The sequence below is a fragment of the Heterodontus francisci genome, chromosome 24, assembly GCF_036365525.1.
Source record: "Heterodontus francisci isolate sHetFra1 chromosome 24, sHetFra1.hap1, whole genome shotgun sequence".
NCBI lineage: Eukaryota > Metazoa > Chordata > Chondrichthyes > Heterodontiformes > Heterodontidae > Heterodontus > Heterodontus francisci.
In genome coordinates this window covers 48,135,089-48,157,254 of record NC_090394.1, presented here as the reverse complement: position 1 = coordinate 48,157,254, position 22,166 = coordinate 48,135,089, and positions in this window count along the sequence as shown.

The window sequence follows — 22,166 nt, the reverse complement described above, 5'->3', positions numbered from 1 at the left end:
TAACAAGATAAGATTTGAAAATATACTTATCTGAATACACAGCCAGGAGGAGCAAGTGTGCTCCTCCTGATCCCACATTTAATGAATGTGAGCTGCTGCCAGGCACCGCTGCCTCCATCTCCCCAATCACCACTGCCAAACCCCACCACCACATATGGATACTGCTATTTCTGACTCTTCAGTCACTACAACTCCTTCACCTGATCATCCCCTTTCTAACCCGATCACCTCCCCTTCCTGACTCGATTACCTTCCCTTCCTGACCCACCCAATCACCAATGCCACCTGATCCGATCACCTCCCCTTCCTTACCCAATCACCAACCCTTCCTGACTCGCTCACCAACCCTTCCTTACCCAATCACCAACCCTTCCTGACTCAATCACCAACCCTTCCTTACCCAATCAACTACCCTTCCTGACCTGATCACCAACCCTTCCTGATCCAATCACCTCCCCTTCCTGACCTGATCACCAACCTTTCCTGATCCAATCACCAAACTTTCCTGATCTGATCAAAATTCCTTCCTGACCAAATCACCACCCCTTCCCGACTTGAATACCAATTTCCAGGTCGCCTTCCTTCATTACTTACTTGAGCACAGCTGTTGGTGTCACAGTGGCCTGATCTTCTATCTCGCTTCACCGATGAGCTGCCTGCTAATGTCTGCAGATTGGGGGTTCATTGGTAATGAGGCCCAAGGCCCAATATCAGACGTGCTGCAATCCTCACCACTCAGGCTCAGGGACTGTTTGCAGCACAAAAAACTCCTGAATATCCAGGCCAAAATGTTATTGTATTAAAAAAAAACAATCTTCAGAACCTCAGTAGCTATAGATTTTTTAAAAAATAGAATCATAGAATGGTTACAGCACAGTAGGAGGCCATTTGGCCCATCCTGTCCATGCTTGCACTCTGCAAGAACTACTCAGCTCATTTCACTCCCCCACACTTTACCCGTAGCCCAGAACGTTTTTTATTCAGCTTTCTTCAGGGGGGAGGTGGTGGTGCAGTGGTATTGTCACTAGACTAGTAATCAAGAGACCAAGGGTATTGCTCTGGGGATATGGGTTCAAATCCCACCACAGCAGAAGGTGGAGTTTGAATTCAATTAATAAATCTAGAATTAAAACCTCATCTAATGATGGCCATGAAACCATTGTCGATTGTTGTAAAAACCCATCTGGTTCACTAATGTCCTTTAGGGAAGGAAATCTGCTGTCCTTACCTGATCTGGCCGACCTGTGATTCCAAACCCACAGCAAGCCACTCAGTTGTATCTAACCGGTACGAAGTCAATAAAGAATGAAACCGGATGGATCACCCGGCATCGGAAACGACAACGGCAAACCCAGCCCTGTCAACCCTCCAAAGTTCTCCTTACTAACATCTGGGGGCTTGTGCCAAAGTTGGGAGAGCTGTCCCACAGACTAGTCAAGCAACAGTCTGACATAGTCATTCTCATGGAATCATACCTTACAGACAATGTCCCAGACACCACCAGCACCATCCCCGGGTATGTCCTGTCCCACTGGCAGGACAGACCCACCAGAGGTAGTGGCACAGTGGTATACAGTCATGAGGGAGTCGCCCTGGGAGTCCTCAACATTGACTCCAGACCCCATGAGGTCTCATGGAATCAGGTCAAACAGGGGCAAGGAAACTTCCTGCTGATTACCACCTACCGCCCTCCTTCAGCTGATGAATCAGTACTCCTCCAAGTTGAACACCACTTGGAGGAAGCACTGAAGGTGGCAAGGGCACAGAATGTACTGTGGGTGGGGGACCTCAATGTCCATCACCAGGAGTGGGTCAGTAGCACCACAGCTGGCCAAGTCCCAAAGGACATAGCTGCTAGACTGGGTCTGCAGCAGATAGTGAGGGAACTAACAAGAGGGAAAAACATACTTGACTGGGTCTGCGGCAGGTGGTGAGGGAAAACATACTTGACCTCATCCTCACCAATCTGCCTGCCGCAGATGCATCTGTCCATGAAGGTATTGGTAGGAGTGACCACCACACAGTCCTTGTGGAGAATAAGACCCGCCTTCACATTGAGGATATCCTCCATCGTGTTGTGTGGCACTACTACTGTGCTAAATGGGATGGATTTCGAACAGATCTAGCAATGCAAAACTGGGCATCTTTGAGGTGCTGTGGGCCATCAGCAGCAGCAGAATTGTACTCAATCACAATCTGTAACCTCTTGGCCCGGCATATCCCCCACTCTACCGTTACCATCAAGCCGGAAGACCAATCCTGGCTCAATGAAGAGTGCAGGAGGGCATGCTAGGAGAAGCACCAGGCATACCTCAAAATGAGGTGTCAACCTGGTGAAGCTATCCTGACACATCCAGTCGTGACGGACAATTAAACAACTAACAAGAGGAGGTGGCTCCATAAATATCCCCATACTCAATGATGGGGGAGCCCAGCAGATCAGTGCAAAAGATAAAGCTGAAGCATTTGCAACAATCTTCAGCCAGAAGTACCGAGTGGATGATCCATCTTGGCCTCCTCTTGAAGTTCCCAGAATCACCGATGCCAGTCTTCAGTCAGTTCAATTCACTTCACGTGACATCAAGAAACGACTGAAGGCACTGGACACTGCAAAGGCTATGGGCCCTGACAACATTCTAGCAATAGTATTGAAGACCAGTGCTCCAGAAATTGCCGTGTCCCTAGCCAAGCTGTTTCAGTACAACACAGGTATCTTACCTGACAATGTGGAAAATTGCCCAGGTATGTCCTGTACACAAAAAGCAGGACAAGTCCCAGCTGATTCCTGGGATGAAAGTGTTGTCTTATCAAGAACGGCTAAACAGGTTAGGCCTTTATTCATTGGAGTTCAGAAGAATGAGAGGTGATCTATTGAAACATATAAGATTTTAAGGGGGCTTAACAGGGTAGATGTTGAGAAGATGTTTCCACTAGTGGGGGAGTCTCGAACTAGGGGACATAGTTACAGAATAAGGGGGCACACATTAAAAACTGAGTTGCGAAGGAATTTCTCCTCTCAGAGGGTGGTGAATCTCTGGAATTCTCTACTTCAGAGAGTTGTGGAGGCTAGGTCATTAAATGTATTTAAGGAGGAGGTAGATAGATTTTTTAAATCTCGGGGAGTCGAGGGTTATGCGAAGCAGGCCCGAAGAGGAGTTGAGGCCTGGGACAGATCAGCCATCATCTTATTGAATGGTGGGGCAGGCTTGAGGGGCTGAATGGCCTACTCCTGCTCCTATTTCTTATGTTCTTATGTTTTCAGTCCAACCCAGCCAATTTCCGCCCCATCAGTCTACTCTCAATCATCAGCAAAGTGATGGAAGCTGTTGTCGACAGTGCTATCAAGCGGCACTTGCTTAGCAATAACCTGCTCAGTGACGCTCAGTTTGGATTCCGCCAGGGCCACTCAGCTCCTGACCTCATTACAGCTTTGGTTCAAACATGTTCAAAAGAGCTGAACTCAAGAGATGAGGTGAGAGTGACTGCCCTTGACATCAAGGCAGCATTTGACCAAGTATGGCATCAAGGAGCCCTAGCAAAACTGGAGTCAATGGGAATCAGGGGGAAAACTCTCCACTGGTTGGAGTCATACCTAACGCACAGGAAGATGGTTGTGGTTGTTGGAGGTCAATCATCTCAGCTCCAGGACATCACTGCAGGAGTTCCTCAGGGTAGTGTCCTAGGCCCAACCATCTTCAGTTGCTTCATCAATGACCTTCCTTCAATCATAAGGTCAGAAGTGGGGATGTTCGCTGATGATAGTACAATGTTCAGCACCGTTCGCAACTCCTCAAATACTGAAGCAGTCCATGTAGAAACAATATCCAGGTTTGGGATGATAAGTGGCAAGTAACATTCGCACCACACAAGTGCCAGGCAATGACCATCTCCAACAAGAGAGAATCTAACCATCTCCCCTTGACATTCAATGGCATTACGATTGCTGAATCTCCCACTATCAACATCCTGGGGATTACCATTGACCTGAAACTGAACTGGAGTAGCCATATAAATACCATGGCTACAAGAGCAGGTCAGAGGTTCGGAATCCTGTGGCAACTAACTCACCTCCTGACTCCCCAAAGCCTGTCCACCATCTACCAGGCCATTCACCTGAAATAGGTGTTCTTTCATTCTTGACCCTTCTGCCAATGGGAACAGTTTCTCCCTTTCTACTCTGTCCAGACCCTGCGTGATTAAGATTTTTTTTCTTTTTTTGGAGAATTGACAGATTTTAAATTTGGATTCAAAAATCAGAATTGTAGTTGTATTTAAAACTTTATTGCATGTAAAGCACTTTGGGAAATTGCAAGACAGTTAAAGGCACTTTATATATGCAAGTTCATTCCATAAATAGATTATTAAATACATTTATGAACTTTCAGCCTGATTGTATTTTAAAGCAGAACTGAAAGGTTGACAATTTGTGAGTTAATTGATTTGAATGATTGCTGTGTTTTTTTTAATTAAATCCTTTTAAATTTTCCAGCGCAGTATCCTTGCTGTTCATGCTTATAATTCCTTTGCCTATCCACTCTGTGATAAGGCTCCAAGGAGCAGAAGTGAGGTGGCTTTCTGTGGAAAGAAAGTCAGTGAATGAAAAACTCTGGTCATTGTCATACATTTGGGGCTAGATTTTAAAGGCCTTCCGCTGCTGGGAATGGTGGCAGGGGGGCAATGAAGATCGGTACGACGGAGGCCTGCCACCGACCCCGATGCCGGCAGGCCCCATACTGATCTCAGCGGCGGCGGTGGTGAGACCTAGTTGCGGCCGCCCCACCGCTCGGCGACGGGACCAGCCTTGAAATATGTTAATTGCTACTTACCATGCAGGCTGCAGCGATTCTTTCAGCACGTTGCAATCTTCATTCTGGCAGGCGACAATGCCGTGCCTTCGAATCCCCACTCGGGAAATGTGGCGCGACACCTGTGGGGAGGGGGGAGGAGGTTTTGTGCTCTGTATGGGAGGGGGGGGTAGCAGTGTTAGAATGCCTCGGATTGGTCGGCGGGTGGGGGGGTGGGGGGTGATGGGAAGGGGTAAAGGACAAAGGTGACGAACTTTGTGGGGGGGGTGGCGGAAGGTCAAATTGTCAAGGTGGGTATGCCGGTGGGGGGGGGAAAAAGGACAGGAATGTTGTGATTAGCCATTGGGGGGGGGGGGCGGGGGTGGAGAATGCATGGGAAGACTTGCCCATTCATTTTTTACACTTTAAAATAACTGATCCTTTAAAAATTAAAATGCTCATTTAAGGTTGAAAACCCTTTAAAAATGGTGCTGGTGCCTGCGCATCGGCGTCGGACGCTGTTGCCGGCAACGGCTCACCCGCCCTCTCCACATGATCGGGTGGGGGTGGGTGCTGCGGTCATGCTAATGAGCCATCGCATTTGAAATCGTGGCAGCTCAGCGACGTGGTCCCCGTGCGTGCGGGCTGCATTTTCTTACGTCCTAAAATGTCTTGAAATGCAGCCCTTGGTACACAGCAGTTGATGCAGATGATTCAAAGCAGATCACCTGCTCATTCTCTTGGCTAACGTACATCATTGGGGGATTTTAAGGCAGTTAAAACAGGTAGAGAAAAATACAAATGAAACAGAGAGGGAGCACACATTAAACTGTTCTTTTAACCCTTGCACTTCAACTCAACTTTCCTGCATTCATGAGAAAACTCGGGCATAAGATCATGATTTCTTTTCTTCCTTCATCAGGATCACAGTAACATGTGTGTATGAACTGCGCTGATATTTCTCAACTATTCTTATGCTATTGATTGAGATGGAGCAAAATAATCCAGTATTGCCTCAGCAGTCAAAGCAATATTGAAAGAACCTCTTTTAATTGAAGTCTTTCAAAACTATTATGGATGGATTGCCACTCCATAGTATTCTTTGGCTTTGTTCTCACTCTTCACGTGCAAGTCCAACAGCCGAATGGGCTGTTCCGTGAAGTGGGGGAAAAAGCAAGATTAAAATTAATGACACAGCAGGTGACCTTAAAACCTGCTTATGTTTGTACAGTGAGTTCATGCATCAGGTTGCCCTAACACCTTAAATCTCACATACAGTTGAACATTTTGAACTTGTCTTAATCAGAACGCTGGGGAAAATGTCTCCATGCTCTGCCACCAACTTACTGGGGGGTGAAATTTGACATATGCGGGGCACAAACCAAGCTGATTTGCATTTAACACCCATTATACAACACGCCTGATATTCAGTTCAATTAAAGTCAATGGAGAGTAATATCCGACATTGTGTTTCACCCAAACTTGATCCCTTGATTTTCCCATTCAGTGAGTTGGGTTAAAATTACCCCCGAGTTTTCAGTCTATGTTTTGTGTTTTAAAATGACAATTCCCAGGATTCATTGGGAGGATTTGCAAATGCTATAAATGTTCCTTCAATGATTCAAACCTAAAATACAGAAAAATTGTAGTATCTTTATAATTAATCAGTTTTTTGTTTCCAAAATGAAGTCAGTTCATCGTTCATGCAGTCGAACTGATTGCTGCAGCAATCTTTCTCCGGGGAGATATAGAAAACTTCAATGTACAATGATAAACCACTGCTATCACCTATATTCCATAGTTGTCTGTCAGAAGTTATCTGCACTGCAAGAGTCCAAAGGTTTATATTATCTAATTAAGTTTCAATCTAATTCTGTGGATGTAACTGAACCTTAAGTAAGTATTTAATCCGACTCATTCTGCTGCACTCACTTATCTGTGCAGGTCCAGTATAGATTGGATCTTTTCACCACAGCACTAGCCCTACCCTTAAATCAAATTGAAGATTAAAACACTCTTCGAACGGAATTGGCATTTTAATAATAGCATTTTTGACAAATGATAAAATAATTAATATTTGCACTGCCAATTACTGATCTTATCTACCAACAGAAAAATGGTTAGTTCATTTAGAACGCTAATGGATTTCCTATGGTATTGCTCATGGCAGGCTGGAAGATACTCCAGCCTTGAATTTGTGCGCTTTTTGACAGCAAAATGTCAGCTTTTGTTGTTATTACCCTCTGAAACTGACCACAACTTCAGGATTGAGCAAAGTTCAGGTTAACGTGGAGATTCTGGGCTGAATTTTATAAGCGCGCCACAAATTGCGGCAGCAAACTTTGACGTCGGTGGTCGACAGGCGTGGATGTGCCGCCATGGTGCTCCTACAATATTTCACACGGGGGCTCATTTAAATGGAGGGGCTGGAACGGCCACCTTGATGATGCAGAGGGGGCGGCCGCTCCGTACGCGGAAGAGGCGCCACTGTGCAGGCGCCATCACCATTTTTAAAGCGCTTCAAGCCCTTAGGAACAAAGTGAATTTTTAAAGGTGCATTACTCTGCATCATCTTTAAAACAGTAATTAAAAGCTGGAGGCCCTTTTCTAACCACCCCCCCCATGATTTTTTAAAATTGGCCTATATCTTGAAAATATATTTTATTCCCAACCCGAACCTTCCCCCAAAAACTCGTCACATTTTCCCTTGAACCCCTTCCCACCATCCCCACAGCCAATAAAAAGTATTTTTCCCGCTTCCCCCCCCACCCCCCGTCCTGATAATTTCCATCGCCCTCCCCACTGGTGTCTTGTCTTGAATCCCCAGACGGGGTTCGGAAGTCTTGGGACTTCCGGCCACCGGCTGCAATAGCGACCCTGGGACAGCCACCCAGTCCATGTAAGTTAATTAACAGTTTTTTTGCATAAGTTTGAGTCGGCAAATGTGGGCCGCACCACCAAGCTGCGGGGGCGGGGGGAGCCGCACTGAAGCTTTGTCGCTGCCGGTAAAATCTGGCGGAGCCTTCTCAGCATTGAGGGTCGTGGTGGGCCGCACCACCATGGCCCCTGACGCCGGAGGCATCAAAAAATTTAGCCCTCGAGTTTGTGGTCTGTCATTCACTGCTTTGCCACAGGCTGCATTGTGCCACCAAGCCCGGCCCAATGTCCCCACCCCCAGAGAGCCAGCAAGCAGTGAAATCAAATGATATTATGAGAATATCCCCTTTTTTTCCCCTAATATTGCTGTTAGAAACCCAACAAAAAAATTAAGCCTTGTTCATAGAGTCGTAGAGTTTTACAGCACAGAAACAGGCCCTTCGGCCCAACGTGCCTGCGCCGATCATCAAGCACCTGTCCAAACTAATCCCATTTCCTTGCACCTGGCCTGTAGCCTTGTATGTTATGGCGTTTCAAGTGCTCATCTAATTATTTCTGCCTCTACCATCCCTTCAGGCAGTGTGTTCCAGATTCCAACCACCCTCTGGGTGAATAAAATTCTTCCTCAACTCCTCTCTAAACCTCCTGTCCCTTACCTTAAATCTATGCCCCCTAGTTATTGAACTCTCCGCTAAGGGAAAAAGTTTCTTCCTATATATCCGATCAATGCTCCTCATAATTTTGTATACCTCAATCAGGTCCCCCCTCAGCCTTCTCCACTCCAAGGAAAACTACCCCAGTCTATCTAGTCTGTCTTCATAACTGAAATGCTCCAGCCCAGGCAAAATCCTAGTGAATCTCCTCTGCACCCTCTCCATTGCAATCACATCCTTCCTATAGTGTGGCCACCAGAACTGTACACAGTACTCCAACTGTGGTCGAACCAGCATTTTATACAGCTCCATCATAACCTCCCTGCTCTTATATTGTATGCCTTGGCTAATAAAAGCAAGTATCCCATATGTCTTTCTAACCACCTTATTTACCTGTGCTGCTGCCTTCATTGATCTATGGACAAGCACCCCAAGGTCCCTCTGACCTTCTGGACTCCCTAGGGTCCTACCATTCATTGTATATTCCATTGCCTTGTTAGACCTCCCAAAGTGCATCACCTCACACTTCTCAGGATTAAACTCCATTTGCCACTGCTCCGCCCATCTTACCAGCCCATCTATATCGTCCTGTAGTCTAAGGCTTTCCTCCTCACTATTTACGACACCACCAATTTTCGTGTCGTCTGCGAACTTCCTGATCATACCTCCTATATTCACGTCTAAATCATTAATGTACACTACAAACAGTAAGGGTCCCAGCACCGATCCCTGCGGTACACCACTGGTCACAGGCATCCACTCACAGAAACAACCCTCTACTATCAACCACTGCCTCCTGCCACTAAGCCAATTTTGAATCCAATTTGCCAAATTACCTTGGATCCCATGGGCCTTTACTTTCTTAACCAATCTCCCATGCGGGACCTTATCAAAAGCCTTACAGAAGTCCATGTAGACTACATCTACTGCTTTACCCTCATCTACACCTCTAGTCACCTCCTCGAAAAATTCAATCAAATTTGTTAGACACGATCTCCCCCTGACAAAGCCATGCTGACTATCCCTGATTAATCCTTACCTCTCCAAGTGGAGATTAATCCTGTCTCTCAGAATTTTTTCCAATAATTTCCTGACCACTGATGTTAGACTCACCGGCCTGTAATTACCTGGTTTATCCCTGATACCCTTCTTAAATAATGGTACCACATTCTCTGTCCTCCAATCCCCTGGTACCTCTCCTGTGGTCAGAGAGGATCTGAAAATTTGTGTTCAGCGTCATGTACTCGGGATTTTACCAGCAACCTGAGTAATGACTACTGCTGAACAACCAATTTGGCTCTGAGAAAAGCAATTTTATAGTTTTTTATTTGTGGGCTTTTGGTGAATGTCACCATTAAGAATAATTTATTCAAGTAATTTAAAAAATATATATTTTTTCATGATACTTCAGCTCCTAACATAACCCCATGTGTATGTCCCAATCTTTATTTTGATCTCTAATTTTTTTTTAAGGTGTTTGTTTTTACTCTTTCAGGGATGTGGGCATCACTGGCAAGGTCAGCATTTGTTGCCCATCCCTAACTGCCCTTGACAACTGATTGGCTTACTAGACCATTTCCAAGGGCAGTTAAGACTCAATCACATTGCTGTGGGTCTGGAGTCACATTATGGGCAGACCAGGTAAGGATGGAAGATTTCCTTCCCTAAAGGACATTAGTGAATTAGTTTTTACAACAATCAATGATAGTTTCCTAGCAGCATTACTAAGACTAGCTTTCAATTCCAGATTTTTGTCATTAATTAATTGAATTTAAATTCCAGTCGCTGCCATGGCAGGAAACAGCGAGAGCGGAGCCGGAGCAGAAAGAGACCGGGAGAGAGAGCGAGAGGTCACTAAGCGAGCGGGAAACAGCGAGAGCGGAGCCGGAGCACAAAGAGACCGGGAGAGAGAGTGAGAGGTCACTAAGCGAGCAGGAAACAGCGAGAGCGGAGCCGGAGCACAAAGAGACCGGGAGAGAGAGCGAGAGGTCACTAAGCGAGCGGGAAACAGCGAGAGCGGAGCCGGAGCACAAAGAGACCGGGAGACAGAGCGAGAGGTCACTAAGCGAGCGGGAAACAGCGAGAGCGGAGCCGGAGCACAAAGAGACCGGGAGACAGAGCAAGAGGTCACTCAGTGAGTGCTGGAGTTTTGAAAAAAAAGTCAACAGTGACATCACAGGAAAGCTGCAAGGTGATTAGTTGGTGTGTAACAGCTGTTAGGAAATAACTCTAAGTAGCTTGGTATGTAACTAAAGTAAAAAGAAAGGTCTACAGTTCTTTTTTAATATAGTAGGTAGTGTTTTCTTTTAGGGAATCAAGGTTCCTAGTGTAAATATCTAATTTTGGGGTAATTTAAGGGAGTAAAAACAGAGTGAAAAAAAAGTGACATCACAGGAAAACCGTAAGTTCATTGGTTGGTAAGTAACTGCTAATTTAAATTACTAAATTGATTTCAGATTAAAGGTGAATAGGAGAAATATTTTACAGATCAAAAACTAAAGACTGGTACGAAATTTTAAAAAAACAAATTAAAATCTAATTAAATAAAATAGAGATGCAGGGCCAGGCAATGTGTGGTACCTGCATGATGTGGAAGCTGGTGGACCCCACTGTGGTTCCTAGTGGCCACATCTGTAGCAAGTGTTGGCTGCTTGAGGAACTCCTGCCTCGAGTTGATGAGATGGAGTCTGAGCTTCAGACACTGCGACACATCAGGGAGGGGGAGAGTTACCTGGACGCTGTGTTTCAGGAGACAGTCGCACCCCTTAGATTAACTACCGTGAATTTGGCCAGTGGTCAGGGACAGGAGGATGTGAATATGAGTGAGGCAGGTAGAGGGACCCAGGAGGTAGTGTTGCAGGAGCCTCAGCCCTTGTCCAAAGAGTTCGAGATTCTTGCTCCCTGTGTGGATGAGAGCAGGGACTGTAGAGAGGATGAGCAAACTGACCACAGCACTGTGGTACAGGGAGCCATTCAAGTGGGGGAGAATAGAGAAATGTAGTTGTAATCGGGGATAGTATAGTTAGAGGCATAGACACTGTTCTCTGTGGCCAGGATCAAGAGTCCCAAAGGCTGTGTTGCCTACCTGGTGCCAGGGTTCAGGATATCTCATCTGGGCTGCAGAGGAACTTGGAGTGGGAGGGGAAAGATCCAGTTGTCGTGGTCCATGTAGGTACCAACGATATAGGTAGAATGAGGATAGAGGTTCTGCTGAGGGAATATGAGCAGCTAGGGGCTAAATTAAAAAGCAGAACCAAAAAGGTAATAATCTCCGGATTACTACCTGAGCCACGAACTAATTGGCACAGGGTCAATAAGATTAAAGAGGTAAATATGTGGCTCAAGGTTTGGTGTGGGAGAAATGGGTTCACATTCATGGGACATTGGCACCAGTACTAGGGAAGGAGGGAGCTGTTCCGATGGGATGGGCTCCACCTGAATCATGCTGGGACCAGAGTCCTGGCGAATTGCATAACCAGGGCTGTAGATAAGACTTTAAACTAAATAGTGGGGGGGGGGAGAGTATAGTTGCATGGAAAATTAGGAAGTCCAAGTTAAAGGGGAAGGTAGGAGTGAAGGTTAATGATGAGGCTGATCGTTGCCTGAAAATAAAAGGTAGGGACAGAACATGTGAACGTCATATTGCACCAAGGAATTATGCAAGAGTAGGGAAATTTGATAGTAGAACAAACTTAAAGGCTTTGTATCTGAATGCACGAAGCATTCGGAATAAAATTAATGAGTGAACAGCGCAAATAGAGACAAATGGGTATGATTTAGTGGTGATTACTGGGATGTGGTTGCTGGGAAACCAGGTTTGGGAATGAATATTCAAGGGTACTCAGTATTTCGGAAGGATAGGCAGGAAGGGAAAGGAGGTGGTGTAGTTTTGTCAGTAAAGGAAGAGATTAGTGCTGTACTGAGAAATGATATAGGCACCAGAGATCAAGACATAGAATTAGTCTGGGTAGAAATAAGAAATAGCTAGGGAAAAAAGTCCCCGGTGGGAGTAATCTACAGGTCCCCAAACAGTAGTTCCGCAGTGGGGCACAGTATAAAGCAGGAAATATTGGGGGCTTGTAAGAAAGGTCCGGCAATAAGCATGGGTGATTTTAATATGCATATAGACTGGATTAATCAAATTGGCAAGGGTAGCCTCGAGGGAGAGTTCATTGAATGTATTAGAGATTGTTTTTTGAAGCAATATGTTGTGGAACCAACCAGGGAGCAGGCTATTCTAGATTTGTTATTAAGTAATGAGGTGGGATTAATTAATGATCTCATAGTTAAGGATCCTCTAGGGAAGAGTGATCATTAGCATTCTAGAATTTCAAATTCAGTTTGATGGCAAGAAACTGGAGTCCCACATGAGTGTTCTGGAGTTAAACAAAGGTAATTACATAGGCATGAGGACAGATTTGGCCCTAGTGGACTGGGCAGCAAGACTAAAAGGTAGGACAGTTGATGAGCAGTGGCAGATGTTTAAGGAGATATTCAATTCCTCCCAACTAAAATATATTCCAGAGAGGAAGAAAGATTGTATGAGGGGGAAAAACATCCATGGCTAAGCAAGGCAGTTAAGGATAACATAAAGATTATAACTAAGGCATACCATATTGCAAAGGCCAGTGGCAGGCTGGAAGATTGGGAAACTTTTAAAGATCATCAAAGTGTTACTAAAAAAGTAATAAAAAGAGCAAAGGTAAATTATGAAAGAAAACTAACGCAAAATATAAAAATGGATAGCTAAAGCTTCTATAAGTATGTAAAAGGGAAGAGAGTAGCTTAAGTGAATGTTGGTCCCTTGGAGGATGTGACAGGGGAGTTAATAGTGGGGAACACAGAAATGGCGGAGACACTAAATCAGTATTTTGCCTCAGTTTTCAAGGTGGAGGACACTTGTACCATCCCAATAGTAACTGGTAATGCAGAGGTTATAGAAAGGGAGGAACTTAGAACAATCATCATCACTAGGGTAAAAGTACTGAGCAAACTATTGGGATTGATGGCAGATAAGTCCCCAGGGCCTGATGGCCTACATCCTAGGGTCTTAAAGGAAGTGGCAGTGGAGATAGTGGATCCATTGGTTACAATATTCCAAAATTCCCTGGATGCGGGAAAGTGGATTGGAAAAAAGCTAATGCAATGCTCTTATTCAAAAAAGGAGGGAGGCAGAAAGTAGGAAACTATAGACCAGCTAATTTAACATCTGTCATTGGGAAATTGTTAGAATCCATTATTAAGGAAGTAATAACAGGACATTTAGAAAGACAAAATGCAATCCATCAGAGTCAGCATGGTTTTATGAAGGGTAAATCATGTTTGACTAATTTGTTAGAGTTCTGTGACGATGTAACAAGTAAAGTGGATAATGGGGATCCTGTAGATGTAGTATATCTGGACTTCCAGAAGTTATTTGATAAGGTGTTGCACAAAAAGTTAATACACAAGGTAAGATCACATGAGGTTTAGGGGCAATTTATTAGCTTGGATAGAGGATTGGCTAACCAACAGAAAACAGAGAGTCAGGATAAATGTGTCCTTTTCTGGTTGGCAAGATGTAACTCAGATTCGGTCCTCGGGCCCCAACTATTTACAATCTATATTAATGACTTGGATGCAGGGATAGAAGGTACTATAGCCAAGTTTACAGATGACACTAAAATAAGTGTGATAGTAAGTTGCAATAAAGAAATAAGAAATTTACAAATGGATATGGATAGGTTAGGTGACTGGGCCAAAATTTGGCAGAAGGAGTTTAATGTGGATAAGTGTGAGATTATCCATTTTGGTCAGAAGAATAGAAAGGCAAATCATTATCTAAATGGAGTGAAACTTCAGAGTGCTTCGGTGCAGAGGGATCTGGGTGTCCTCGTGCATGAATCGCAGAAAACTAGTATGCAGGTGCAGCAGGTAATAAGGAAGGCAAATGGAATTTTGGCATTTATTGCTAAAGGAATAGAGTATAAAAGTAGGGAGGTGTTTCTGCAACTGTACAAGGCATTAGTGAGACCGCACCTGGAGTATTGCATACAGTTTTGGTCCCCTTACTAGAGGAGGGATGTAGTTGCATTGGAGGCAGTTCAGAGGAGGTTCATTAGATTGATTCCAGAGATGAGGGGTTTGTCTTATGAAGAGAGATTGAGCAGTTTAGGCCTTTACTCTCTGGAGTTTAGAAGAATGAGAGGTATAAATGATGATTAAGGGGATTGACAAAGTAGACGTTGAGATGATGTTTCCTCTGGTGGGGCAATCTAGAACGAGCGGTCATAGTTTTAGGATAAGGGGTAGCAGATTTAAAACAGAGATGCGGAGAAATTACTTCTCTCAAAGGGTTGTGAGTCTATGGAATTCACGACCCCAGAGTGCGGTGGATGCCGGGACATTGAGTAAATTTAAGGAGGAGATAGACAGATTTTTAATTAGTAATGGGTTGAAGGGTTATGGAGAACGGGCAGGAAAGTGGAGTTGAGGCCGAGATGAGATCAGCCATGATCGAATTGAATGGCGGAGCAGTCTCGAGGGGCTAAATTGCCTGCTCCTGCTCCTAGTTTTTATGTTCTTATGTTATGTTCTTATGGTGGGATTTGAACTTGTTTCCCCCAGGGCATTAGCCTGAACCTCTGGTTTACTAGTTCAGTAACATTACCACTATATCACCATCTCCTTACTAGTGCTTTTCATTTCCTGGTTGGCTGTGTGTAAGAATTCTTTAATGTGATTGGCTGCTTGGACAGCATGATGACATCACTGCAGCTCCTTTCTGGGAACCCTCATTAAAGAACACTGCTAACAATTGCACATCAAGAGAGGTAAAGTTCTCACGATAGAGATCGCTGGATCTCCAAGCAAGGCTTTCTTTGAAGTCAAAATCTTGTTTCTCTACTGACTCAGCCTTAGAGCTACCAGGATCACCTTTTACGTCCTCAAAGTTAAAATGCCGAGCCAACACTTCAACAATTTCTGCCTTTTAAGCTTCTGCTTTTAAACTAATCCCCACTTACTCTGCTACAGCCATGAACGGATCCGTTGTTAACTGTTAAATCACCGAGAGTCAAATCTTTTCTCTCTGCAAAGGCTTGAGCATTAAAAGTAGACATGATGACTTTTCTTCATGAGTACAGCAAAAGTAATTGTGAAACCTTGTTCATTTAAATTCTAGGAAATTCCAGTGCACCCATTTTACAGCCTCTGAATTCGTATCCCGGACCTGAGGCCCCAATTTGTTAAGATCTCAGTGAGACCGTTGAAGTTAGAAAATGAGATATGAATTTCCCAGACCAATTTAAAGATTTCCACAAGATTTCACATTTGAAGACTTTTGTTATAACAACAAAACTAAAAATCTCCATTAACTAAACGGTACTTTGTAAGTAGCTGATACTCCAAAATACAGAGAAAGTCATTTTCTTCACTTATTAAAACATTTGAAAACCTCACACCACACTTATACATTACACAGTCCTCCTTGATGGTGAAATCTTTGCAGCTAAATGTACCAACCTCCCCCCAGTTGCAATGGGTTGGATCTCTCAGACCTTTTGCAAAGTCAACGTCCTCTTTGCTCACTTCTTCCAAACATACTTGACCTGGACTTCAATGAATAAATGCTCTCTGGTGATTCTGTTGCCCTTTTACTTCTACGCAAACCTCAACTTTCAAAACAGGTTCAAGTCTTTGCAGCCTTTCACTGTATCTGTCTTCTGAGAGCAGGTGTTTCCTGGTAATGTCACTGAACTAGAAATCCAGAGGCCCAGGCTAATATCCTGGGGACATAAGTTCAAATCCCACCATGGCAGCGGCTGGAATTTAAGTTCAATTGATTAATTAATTCAGCAGGGCTGAATGGCCTACGCCTGCTCCTATTTCTTATGTTCTCTTTTTCCTCTCCGAGTTGACACCATTGGTTTTCTTCTGGGTTCCCTTATAGCCTGCTTGCTTTCTGAAAATCTGTTGAATTTATCTGGAATCAAAAGTCAATGGCCAATTTGCAAAGTCCACAAACTGGCTACAGCAGAACCACTCGGGCTTTCCATTGTTGCCAGGTGTTAGCAACTGTAATTCGTATTTACATTTTCAGAACCACTGACTCCTTGTTTACAATCTGAATGTCTAGGAGGGTGAAACCCATTGTTCTTCAGGTTATACTCCTGCAGTCTCTGCTTTTCAAAAAGGTCTTTGATCTGGGTTCTTTGTTGTCCTCGTAACCAAGATCCCTGTCTTGTCTTTAAGCAGAGTTGATGTGAGGTCACCTGACTTCTCTGACTCCATCTTAAACTGCAATAAAAATGCCAATTTTAAAAAAAATCATCATGCTACAAAGTCCAGCATTCGTAACATTGCTGTCTTGACAAAGTGTCCTGGAAAGTCTTCTGATGTGCTTCAGAGGTCCACTCCAGGGTTCCAGCAGCAATGATCATGAAATGGTGACAATCCCGTTAAGTAGGACGTGAAATTGACATCAATGCCTCACCGTTAGGGGAGGGCATTAGGCCAAGTATGAGCCACCAAAATGCCATGCAGCCTATTTAATGAGCACTGGCAATCAGCTGTTTGATTAGTCTCTGGATGCCCATTCTTAGATCAGGCTTCAACCCCTTTATCAAGATGGTGTGTTGTACTATATGCTGGATAAATTGGTATTTCAGCTTAAGACTCTATTTTGGCTACCTTGGAAGCACTTTAGCACCTCAAGTAGTCAGCAAAAATCACGCTTAAACTGTCGTGACCATTTAAAAGTGTATGTTACAAAAAATAAGTAAACCACTTTGACATGTCACAAATGTAAAATGATGTAAACAGTCGCATGAATACATAATTTAAATTGATTTTTTCCGTGGAAACTACCAAGAAAAGTTTGAAAAGTTCATGTTTCACCTTGTGTTTGATGTTTTGTGCACAAAAACATTTTATGGATATTTTCACGATGCTAAGAATTATTTTACTGGGGTTTTTGTGCTCACAGTTTTCCATGAAATAGGGCTTATAAACAGCCAGTCTTGGCACATTCTGGAAATGCTCAGTCTTAAGATACAAACAGGCACATGCCGGAATGTCGAGTCTAGGTTCTTTGAACTTTCATGAACTCAAGGCATAAGTCTATTACATGGGCACAAGCATATACTGTGATTTGGTGCTCCTTTATGAGCATGTCATTCCAACCAATCAGGTCTAAGTGTGACACAGATAATTTCATAGAAACATATTATACCAAGTATAATGGACAAAGAGCAGTGGATTTTCAATAGTGTTGCTTATACTCAGTTAAAGGATACACGAAAATGTAACAGCTCATGTACAGCAACAGATAAACATAACACTTACTGGATGTGTGCTGTATACTCTAAACTTTTAATGTATTATTATAGATGTTGATTATTGTCGACTGTCCTTCAATTCAATGACAAAGTCTACTCAGGATCACAAGTTTAGATTAACTGTGGATAGATAGAGATATACAGATATATACACGTGACACTTCCATAGTGCTGCACTTGGGCTGTTTTGTAAGGATTGGAGGATAATACCATGTAAACCATAATAACCTAGATTTTTGATCAAGCTGAGCTTGAGCTTGACAGGAGATGGGATCAGGATTAAGGCCCATCCCACCTGACTTTGTGGTAATACAAGTCAAGCCTGCCACCACAGAAGGGAAAAGAATGTGAGAGACCTGGTGGGCATAAGGCCATCAAAGACAGGCATAAGGTTAACAACAGCAGTAATGTTGTAGATGTGAGCAAAAAGAATAGAATTTGGGAATTTGAAAGGGTGCTGGAGAAGGAGTTGCATGAGTTACTTTTTTCCAGAGATGATGAGGTTGGAGATGGCAGATGTAGGTCTGGATTTTATAAGCTCAGCTTCAAAAATGGCAACTGCCCACGCGAGCCGCACGCCAAACAGCTAAAGAGCTACTGCACTTCCAAGCGTCTCATTTATATAGCCAGCATGGGCTGCCACCCCGATCACATGCACATGCACTGAATCCATTTTTAAAGGGCACCCAATAACAATTAAATTAATTATTTGCAATTTCCCCCCCCCCAAAAAACACTTACCTTTACCATCTGACCTTCCCCCGCACAAACTGCATAAACTTTAAACTACAACCCTTCCCACCATCCCCTACACCCATGATGTTAATTTGACCCCAGCTCCCCCCCACCCCGCATTGATAAACTTACCTCCTCCCCACTCCCACCAGTGTTGCGCCTCGTTTCCCCGGAAGGGGATGCGAAGGTACGAGGTTGCCAGCCGTTGGGCCGAAGATGTAGCGGGACATCAGGAGGCGACATAAGTTTATTTCAATTAATTATTTTAATTGATATAAATATTCAAATTGTGGTCCTGTCACCTAGCGGCGGGGAGGCCGCCATGGTGTCTCGCCACCACCAGGAGGATCGGGCTGGGCCCCGCCAGCATCGAGGTCCGTGGCAGACCTCATCCGCGAACATCTTAAGTCCCAAACCCCGTCACGGATCCCAACGTCAAGAGCTCCTTAAAATCCAGCCTGTAGATTTTGCTGGAAACAAAGAAGTAATCAAAGATGGTGTTTCCAGTGCTAAAATCTTGGACATGGTAAGGAAGTTATTGGCAATTGGCAGAGTGTTAGAAGATGAAGAGCTAAAATAAATTCCAGAGGAGTAATGGTTAGATAGGATCAGGCAATGAGAATCACTGTGCTGTAATGATGACTTACTAATTAGTAAACAAAATTAGAGCACATGGGATTGGGGTAATATACTGCAATGGATTGAGAATTTGGTTAGCAGAAAGCAGACAGTAGGAATAAATAGGTCATTTTCAGGATGGCAGGTTGTTACTAGTGGGCTACCGTAAGGATCAGTGCTTGGGCCACAGCTGTTTACGATCCCTATAAATGATTTGGATATGGGGACCAATTGTAATATTTCCAAATTTGCTGATGACATAAAATTAGGAGGGAATGTAAGTTGTGAGGAGGATGCAAGGAGGCTTCAAGGGGATTTGGACAGGCTAGGAGAATGGGCAAGAATATGGCAGATGGAATATAATGTGAATAAGTGTGAAGTGATCCACTTTGGTAGAAAAACAGAAAGGCAGAATATTTCCTAAATGGTGAGAGGTTGGGAAGTGTTGATGTCCAAAGAGACCTTGGTGTCCTTAGTCATGAGTCACTAAAAGCTGGTATGCAGGTGCAGCAAGCAATTAAGAAGTGTTACAACCGAGGTGGGGCAATGCACTGTCAATTCAGTCCCACTACTCCACACGTCGCAGCATATTATTAAAGTTTTCCCACCTAACTGGGAAACAACCAAATTAAATACTTTGGTACCCCCAGAATAAAAAATAGACCAAGGCAGGTATTTTAAAACAACAAGTTAACTATTTATTAATAAACTAAATCTTAAACACTATTAAGATAAACTTATGTCGAAAGACCTTATAACTTCTTAATTATTCTAACTCTCCCATTCACACACATACGCTCAATAACTAATGGTTAACCGGCTTTAAAATGGTGTTTTAAAAAATAGCTGTTTCTTAAGAATAAATAAGTAACTGGGTTATAAGTCTTTGTGAGTTACGTTCTGGTTGATGAGGTATCCAGATTAAAACAATCAGATGCCACTTGAAGTCTCCATGTGGATTTGATGAACGGTCTTTACTTGATAGACATTCAGAGCACTTCGGCTGCAGCAGGTGTCACACAATTCCTTCAACATGGAGTATAACGACAGGTCTATTATTTGGATTTTAAAATTGGTAGATTTCAGTCAAAACTTTACTGCAAATTCCAGAAAACACAATCAGTCAAGTGAAAGTAAATCTTGAAGCAAAGACTCTTAGATTGGAAGTAAAGAAAATGAATTTTTGCTATCTCCAGCAATACAAATGTTCTCTTCAAAAGGTTTTTTTTCCTTCTTAGGCAATTAACACAGCCAATGGCTCATTGTAGAATTTCTGCTGAGAGAATTCTCTTCCTTCAAAGCAAGCATGCTTCACTGGTCTCTCTCTCTCTAGTTCAAACCAGTTGAAGCTTGTTTTTACACACAGTCAAAAGTTACATCACAGCACGTCTTGTGCTGTTGCCTAGGGAACAGGTACACTTTCTGGCACACTGTTTTTAAACAGAATCTTGAAGGCACACTGTTTTCAAACAGAGGAGAAAAAAAAACACAGTTCTGTGACAGAAGGCAAATAGTATGTTGGCCTTCATTGCAAGGAAATTTAAGTACAGGAGTAAAGATGTATCAATTGTATAAAGCCTTTGTGAGACCGCAGCTAGAGTATTGTGTATAGTTTTGGTCTCCTTTTCTATGGAAGGATATACTTGCCATAGAGGGAGTGCAACGAAGGTTCACCAGACTAATCCCTGAGAGGGCGTGATTGTCTTATAAGGAGAGGTTGCAGAAACTGGAACTGTATTCTCTAGAGTTTCAAAGAAATGAGAGGTGTGTTGTGTGATCGCCTTAAGAGTGATGTCCCTTTAAGATCTCAGTATGCCAATGATCTAAGTGGCAGGATGTAGTCATGTGACTCAAAGCCAGAGCCACTCTGCAGCAGTAACACCCAGATGAAGTGCTGTAAATAGTTTGCTCTGTACTCTATATAATAGTTTAGCTGTGAATAAATGTTAGTCATCTTCTGCATAACTGGACTCCACACATCTCATTTATGTTGCATAAGACAACATAAAGAACTCATTACATGGTGGCAGCTATGGTGAGAAAACAAAGTCTAAGTTTGAAGATCACAGGTAAAACAGCTATGAAAACAACCATTCCTACAGCCACGAGAGAGAAAGTTGAAGAGAAATACTGGTCCTAACAGTGGAAAGAAAAAATAAACTTACTTCCAGCTGTAGAAGACAGAGCTCAGAATGAAAGGTTGCAATCAGGTGAGTCATTATGCTGATGATTCAGGAATCTCCGTTTAAAAAAAAACAAGCTTTGAAGTGCTTAAAAAATTGATTTTTTTCTTTCAAAGCTTCCGTGGGAGAGAGAAAAAAGGGGAAAACTCGACTCCTTTCCCAGGCTGATCAAGGTCGGCGCTATTGCAGGAGGTGTCCAATAACAAAAAGTGCGAGGAAACCCCAAAGACTGAAGAGTCTCCATTCACACAGCTAAATCTGGAAAAAAAGTAATTGAACTGCCTATTGAACAGCTGTGTAAACAGATAAGCTTAAGCGCTACAAGCAAGAGAAACAAATAACACTGTCAAACACCTGCTGCTCTCCAACCAAGCAGCTAGTTTTAACAACAGAGAATTTCTTAAAGGGGAAACAGCACTGAGTAAGTAGAACAAGTTTTAAAACCAGTTTCAAACCACAAATTAATAAATAAATACAGTGCTGAAGACATACTCAGAGCTGAACAAAGTTAAATATGGAGCAGAAAGCAAAAGAACAACAGAAAGATAGATACCAAATTTCCCAGCATGAACTGGAAGGATGTTGATATCCTATCCGAGTTCAAATTTTTTAAACAAAGAATGCAGTTATGCTTCACAGACCAAATGATTGTAGAACCAGAGAAGCAGGCTGTAAAAATACTGATAGCAGTTGGAAATGAGGGGTTACACAGAATCAATACCTCTGGCTTATCTGAAGAGGACCAGAAAGATCCTGCAAAGATATGGAAAGTGTTAGACGATCAAGTTCGGGTAAGAGTGAATTTTAGAATTCATTGCCTGGAATTGATGTCCTACAGGCAACAGCCACAGGAATCAATAGACTAGTTCATCAGTAGATGCCGTAGTAAGGGCAACAAATATGCTTTTTCAGAAACTGAGCTGTCACAGCGACTAATGGAGCTGTAATTGTCTTAACATCCATCGAAGCGTTTCAGAAAAAACCTCTTGGGGAAAAATG